The sequence below is a fragment of the Conger conger genome, chromosome 15 (assembly GCF_963514075.1).
Source record: "Conger conger chromosome 15, fConCon1.1, whole genome shotgun sequence".
In the NCBI taxonomy this organism is placed as follows: domain Eukaryota; kingdom Metazoa; phylum Chordata; class Actinopteri; order Anguilliformes; family Congridae; genus Conger; species Conger conger.
Window position 1 is genome coordinate 681,119 of NC_083774.1, and position 7,473 is coordinate 688,591.

Consider the following 7,473-nt stretch of genomic DNA (forward strand, 5'->3'; position numbering starts at 1 on the left):
AGTCATCTACCTTTGCCACTAGGCTACAGGCTGCCCCAGTCATCTACCTTTGCCACTAGGCTACAGGCTGCCCCAGTCATGCACCTTTGCCACTAGGCTACAGGCTGCCCCAGTCATGTACCTTTGCCACTAGGCTACAGGCAGCCCCAGTCATCTACCTTAGCCACAAGGCTACAGGCTGTCCCAGTCATGTACCTTTGCCACTAGGCTACAGGCTGCCCCAGTCATGTACCTTAGCCACTAGGCTACAGGCTGCCCCAGTCATGTACCTTAGCCACTAGGCTACAGGCAGCCCCAGTCATCTACCTTAGCCACTAGGCTACAGGCTGCCCCAGTCATGTACCTTAGCCACTAGGCTACAGGCAGCCCCAGTCATCTACCTTAGCCACTAGGCTACAGGCTGCCCCAGTCATGTACCTTTGCCACTAGGCTACAGGCTGCCCCAGTCATGTACCTTAGCCACTAGGCTACAGGCTGCCCCAGTCATGTACCTTAGCCACAAGGCTACAGGCTGCCCCAGTCATGTACCTTAGCCACTAGGCTACAGGCTGCCCCAGTCATGTACCTTAGCCACTAGGCTACAGGCTGCCCCAGTCATGTACCTTTGCCACTAGGCTACAGGCTGCCCCAGTCATGTACCTTTGCCACTAGGCTACAGGCTGCCCCAGTCATGTACCTTAGCCACTAGGCTACAGGCTGCCCCAGTCATGTACCTTAGCCACTAGGCTACAGGCTGCCCCAGTCATGTACCTTAGCCACTAGGCTACAGGCTGCCCCAGTCATGTACCTTAGCCACTAGGCTACAGGCTGCCCCAGTCATGTACCTTTGCCACTAGGCTACAGGCTGCCCCAGTCATGTACCTTAGCCACTAGGCTACAGGCTGCCCCAGTCATGTACCTTTGCCACTAGGCTACAGGCTGCCCCAGTCATGTACCTTAGCCACTAGGCTACAGGCTGCCCCAGTCATGTACCTTTGCCACTAGGCTACAGGCTGCCCCAGTCATGTACCTTAGCCACTGGGCTACAGGCTGCCCCAGTCATGTACCTTAGCCACTAGGCTACAGGCTGCCCCAGTCATGTACCTTAGCCACTAGGCTACAGGCTGCCCTATATCAATCACAGTAATAAACGGCAGCCAGACCATTGAAATTGCAGCGATGCCGTTCTGGAACAGTCCCGGATGAACAGTAAGACAAAGTGAGCTTCAGCGGGCCGCGCGGGGGAAGGGACAGAGCGCATGAATAATTTAGATTAATGAAGACGCCTTTTATCCGACGGCTCCCTGCCCACCGCCAAGCCTCCTGCACCGTGGCTCATCAAATATTCACCAGTCAGCAGTCTGGCTTTCCAGCCAATCAAGAGGCTCGGACACTGTCCTGAAACCAACACGACTTCCTCACCCCCCAGGATCTAAGCACAGACACTATAAACACACCAGATGCTCCACTCAGCTAAGGAACTGTATAAACTACAATCACAGATATTATAAACACACCAGATACTCCACTCATTACATTACATTACATAACTGGCATTTGGCAGACGCTCTTATCCAGAGCGACGTACAGTTGATTAGACTAAGCAGGAGATAGTCCTCCCCTGGAGCAATGCAGGGTTGAGGGCCTTGCTCAAGGGCCCAACGGCTGTGCAGATCTTATTGTGGCTGCACCAGGATTAGAACCACTGACCTTGCGTGTCCCAGTCATTTACCTTAACCACTACGCTACTGGCCACCCCACTCAGATCCTGTATGAACAACAATCACAGATACTATAAACACACCAGATACACAGTATTCATGAATAGACAATGAGCAGTCAGCCAATGAGCAGTCAGCAAAGCTAGAGGCAGGCTCTTCTATACTCAGGTCTGCTAAATTATACAGAAACAAAATTATTCCTATTCCTGGTTTCCTTAATTTCATTTGTACAGAGGAGAACAGATTTGTTTGGTGTCGCATTAAGACAATTACTTCACAGTGAAAGGTGAAATTGAAATATTTTCAGCAGATCAGATCAACAGCACAGCAACTAAAACTTAAAACCGAACAAACTGCTTCAGTGCCTCCCACAGAACAGCCCCAGAGGGACCAGCTGGGCACAGAACCGCTTGTTTCTCCACTTCAGAATCATAAAATATTAATGTTTCTGTGGTTTACGCACTCCAGCGCTACGCTGATTTATTACATGTCCTCAATGAAAGACAGCGTGAGACGGAAAACCAGCTCCTCTCACACACAGTAAACACAGCCAGCTCCTCTCACACACAGCAAACACAGCCAGCCCCTCTCACACACAGCAAACACAGCCAGCTCCTCTCACACACAGTAAACACAGCCAGCCCCTCTCACACACAGCAAACACAGCCAGCTCCTCTCCCACACAGTAAACACAGCCAGCTCCTCTCACACACAGTCAGCTCCTCTCCCACACAGTAAACACAGCCAGCTCCTCTCCCACACAGTAAACACAGCCAGCTCCTCTCCCACACAGTAAACACAGCCAGCGCCTCTCCCACACAGTAAACACAGCCAGCTCCTCTCACACACAGCCAGCTCCTCTCCCACACAGTAAACACAGCCAGCGCCTCTCCCACACAGTAAACACAGCCAGCTCCTCTCCCACACAGTAAACACAGCCAGCTCCTCTCACACACAGTAAACACAGCCAGCTCCTCTCACACACAGTAAACACAGCCAGCTCCTCTCACACAGTAAACACAGCCAGCTCCTCTCCCACACAGTAAACACAGCCAGCTCCTCTCACACACAGTAAACACAGCCAGCTCCTCTCACACACAGTAAACACAGCCAGCTCCTCTCACACCCAGTAAACAGGCTGGTTCAGGGGTTCACACAGGCTGGTTCAGGGGTTCACACAGGCTGCTTCAGGGGTTCACACAGGCTGCTTCAGGGGTTCACACAGGCAGGCTGGTTCAGGGGGGGGCCCTGGCTATGCTGAAACCTGACCTGAGTGTGCACTGCTATGAAGTGCCACTGCCCCACTGTTATTACCCCACTGCCCATTGGTCCAGCCCAGACGACACACGCTCACACACACAAACACTTCACCTGTCTCCAGGAGCGCAGGGACCTCGTCACCAGGGAAACAAAGACATTTTCAGAAAAGGAGGAAGCGGGGAAGCTCACATTACAGCCGGATTTAAACTGAGAAATAGGCCAGTATTTTAATCACACTCTACAGACACACCACACTCTCTACAGACACACCACACTCTCTGCAGACACACTCTACAGACACACCACACTCTCTACAGACACACTCTACAGACACACCACACTCTCTACAGACACACCACACTCTCTGCAGACACACTCTACAGACACACCACACTCTCTACAGACACACTCTACAGACACACCACACACCCTACAGACACACTGCACACTCTCTGGAACAACAGACTGGAGTGTGTGCTCTTTCCTGTGTGTGCCAGGCGCTGCTGTCAGGGCTCAGAGTCATCATCATGCTTACTTGCCATTTCGAGCCACCAGAACTACGTTTTTGAAACATAGCATCAGTCTCCAATCATGTAACACCCTCTAGTGGCTAAGCTGCTTGACTGGGACCCAGAAGGTTGTTGGTTCAAGCCCCGGTGTAGCAACAGTAAAATCAACAAGGCTCTTAACCCCACATTGCTCCAAGAGCAATTGGCCTCTGCTTAATCAAATCAACTGTACGTCGCTTTGGATAAAAGCGTCAGCTAAATAACAAAAAAGAATGAGAGGACTGGGTGTATGTGCCGAGGTGTTTAGACCGTGTTGTGCCTGAACACAAAATAGGCCAATTCAGACACCAACTTTACTATCTATAGGAACAATCTCTACTCCATGTTCACACTACCCCAGACGATCCCATTGCACAACATCATGCCAACACTGCACCCCACACCAGTGTGTGAAACAGGAGCCCCAACTAAACACCTCATCACTCAAGGGCCAACAGCACACTGGCACCAAAACACACTTTCAGATGGCCGACGTTATGAGCTCGCTGTTAAAAACCTCGCTGTTCATAAAATTAAAAGGTGAATGGTGTGCATTACGGCATTATATGGCGCTTTTTCCAGCACCTTGGGCTGCACAGAGTGCTTTACAATTAATGCCTCTAATTCAGCAACACACACATGCACACACACACTCACAAACACATGCACACACACACACACTCACAAACACATGCACACACACACATGCACACACACACTCACAAACACATGCACACACACACGCACGCACACACTCACACACACATGCACACACACACACGCTCACAAACGGCAAAAGGCAGCCAAGCAGGGGAGCTTAGGGGTTAGGCAAAGAACACTTCAACACTTTTGCTCAGAAGATCGGGGATCAAGCCTGGTACTCTGACTGCCTAACCCGCCCCCCTTCACGAGAACACATCGATCACCAGTCAGACTGCGGCATGAGACAGACAGCTGTGTTCATTACTGCCCATAACGTATCTGTGTGTGAGCGCCATCTGAAATGATTTTCAGATCTTAAATAATCCCCTGGAGAGTCTATGTGTCTGGCTCTGCTCCATGATGAGAATTATTATGTATTATTTATTATTTATTATTATTTAAACAGACACAATCCATGAGCAAAGAGGGAGACTGAAGAGAAACTGACAGCGAAATGATATCAAACAAAATTGCACATTAATGGACGCACATTCATGTTTTTTGGATTTTCTGTACTTTTAAATCAGACCAATTTGCATCTGACCATTAACTGCTCCTTTCCCAGAAACTGAGCGGTTAATATTCAACCGCTTACTGGACAGTTCAGTAGGTACACACGTTTAAATAAAGGAAACCATTTTCCCCAGCAGAGAAATCTCCTTCCAAAGTCATGTGTCACCAGCATGAGACGTCCTCCCCCAGCGCAGACGGACAGAGATGATTGACAGCTCCACAAGTTCCATTTAAAAGAATTCAAAGGTGGCACTTTTGGACCGTTTATGTTTTTTACGTTTTCATTTAAAACACCGGCCCAGTCCCTATATGTCACAGGAACCAGGTGTTGGACAGTCTGCTTTCCACCCAGAATGCACTGCTCACCACACCAGCCTGTCAGCACAAGCCTGGCACATTAAACACACAGATCTGAGCCCCAGCTCCTCACAGACCAGAAACCAGACCAGCACACAAAGAACAGAGTATCCCAACAACTCAGCTGTGGGCCTGGAGTCTGTATTTAAGTGTTTTAAGAATGTTTTTTTTTCCTCAAAAGAATGACAAATGATGCAGTGCATTATGGGCCTTAGATGTGACTCAATCAGAGATCCTAAAAGCACTGAGGGAACTGCAGGATTTCAGGTCATTGTCAATAAACACTTTTACATACAGACAGTACTCTGATAAGACACTTCGACACAGCCCGGGCGGGGGATCGAACCGGCAACCCTTACTGCCTGAGCCATGTCGCCCCAATCAGAAGTCCAGGGACAAATGTGCAAAAAGGGTCTCTCCTTACAGTGGATACCTGCACACAGCAGATTGTGGTTTTACTTTGTGAGGGATGACATTTTTACCAACGTCGTTTTTTGCACAGGAAGGGAGAAGACCTTTGCTTGCAGACTGAGGGGAAACTCCTGGCTTCCCATTTCCCATTCCAGTAAATATTATTTTTAGCAAGCTGTCTTGATCTCATTTTTACTCTCTTGTTCAACAAAACCTAAACAAACAAGAGAAGAGGCCAGCCATCCGAGCTTGGGCCAAACCGAACACCCACAGTCCCTCAGGACACGAGTGTATGTAACAGCAATAGTAACTAAAAGACAGTATGAAAGTATGATTTTATGTGCATATCAATGTTGAACTGTCAATCAGCCAACACATACAGCATCTGTAAAACTCAGTGTTCAATGTGCCTCGTTTTGTCAAGAGAAGAGAGGTTGAGCTAAGAGGCAAAATGTGCAGAATTTCCACCTGTTACACACACTGTTACCGCTAGCTACATGACGGGTAGTACACGTGCTGCAAGCTTACAAATGAATGAAATACCCACAGTAACGTTTTGAAAAATGTAGTAAGCTGAATAATGTGTTAGGACACTCGTTGATCTAAGATACTGCACATAGACACGAATAGTTCTAGGCCACCTATCCTGCTAAACAATGACGGAATACGGAAAGCCAGATTTGAAGATCTGGGAACATCTTCTGAGAGGTCAACATATAAAGCAGGCAGAACCACGCTGTTTTAAACCAAGAGCGTGCGACAGCGCGGCACGCAGCAGCCTGGGGGGTAAACTCTGACTGAACTGATTCAGCCGGCAGCCTTCACGCGTGTGTACAAACTCAGGTACAGGTACAGTTGCAGTTGTCTAGACTTTGGACTTCGGTTCACACGGAAGCACAGCCCTCAACAACCAGAAATAAAACCCACTGCGCAATATCAGCAACCAATTAAATCAAGTACAAAGAATATCCAGCGTAGTGCCGCCACATATACCATGTTGAACAGGCAACATAACACAAAATAAAGCGATCGGTTCATTAAAAGGTCCGTCCCACAACCTTTAATAGCCTACTCGCGACTCCACGTTAACACTTCCCGAGTGACGCTTTATTGTAAGTTCGCCCAAAGGTAAAAGATCTGTGCCACTGCGCCAGAGACACTTGGCTGAGAATGAGAGGAAACGCCACTTACTTTATGAAATAGCAGGCTCCCTCCGCAGTGAAGCCTTCCTCCCAACCCCGAGGTAAATCTACGGCACAGAAACAGCAACAAAAGATCAACATTTGTTCCATACTGTGGAATCCGCGATCAAAACTTCCCGTTTCGTTTCAATATCTACCGCTCACACGTACATAGTCATAACCGGCAGTTTGATTGGGATGCACGTAAACTTGGAAGGTTTGGTTTGAATTAATTAGGATACTCATACCTGAGCGGATCATATGCCCGGAGTTGACAGGTTCACCGGTTCTGGGATGGAGCCATGTAGTGATCTGGGATTCATCACTGGGGGCAAAAAAGCGACACACCTGTTACTGAACCAAAAACGCTAAACCAGCAACTCACACAAAGCGCTCTGGATACGGGAGTGCAGCCAAAACTTTATCGTTAAAGTGCGCCGCTTACTCGACGAAGAAGACCCTGCCGTCACTGCATACTCCGTACGACCAGTGGGCAGGTAAACTGTCGCGCCCGAGTGGGGCAGCCATGATCCAGTTTGAAGTGCTATTTCATTCTCTGCGCGGAGTCCAGTCCGATAATCGCCGATAGAGCGACGCAGCGTTTAAAGGGGAAGCTGCCCCGTACACAGACGCAAGTCTTCTTAGCCGACAGAAAAAGGGGAAGCGTGCAAGGGGACGGTTTCATAGCTTACCGTACAGGTATCCCGCATCGTAAAAAAGGCATTATTCTGCTAACTAAACTTATGAAACGAACATAGTTAAAGCCAGGAACTAATAGAATTTTAGCAGTATAAAGCTACA

The 7,473-nt window shown here is 48.7% G+C and overlaps 1 pseudogene; it reads right to left on the minus strand.

The window, feature by feature from the left end:
• LOC133111848 (pleckstrin homology domain-containing family A member 7-like) overlaps positions 1–7,255 on the minus strand; it is an 82,902-nt pseudogene extending 75,647 nt beyond the window's left edge.
• Positions 7,256–7,473: the final 218 nt, after the last annotated feature.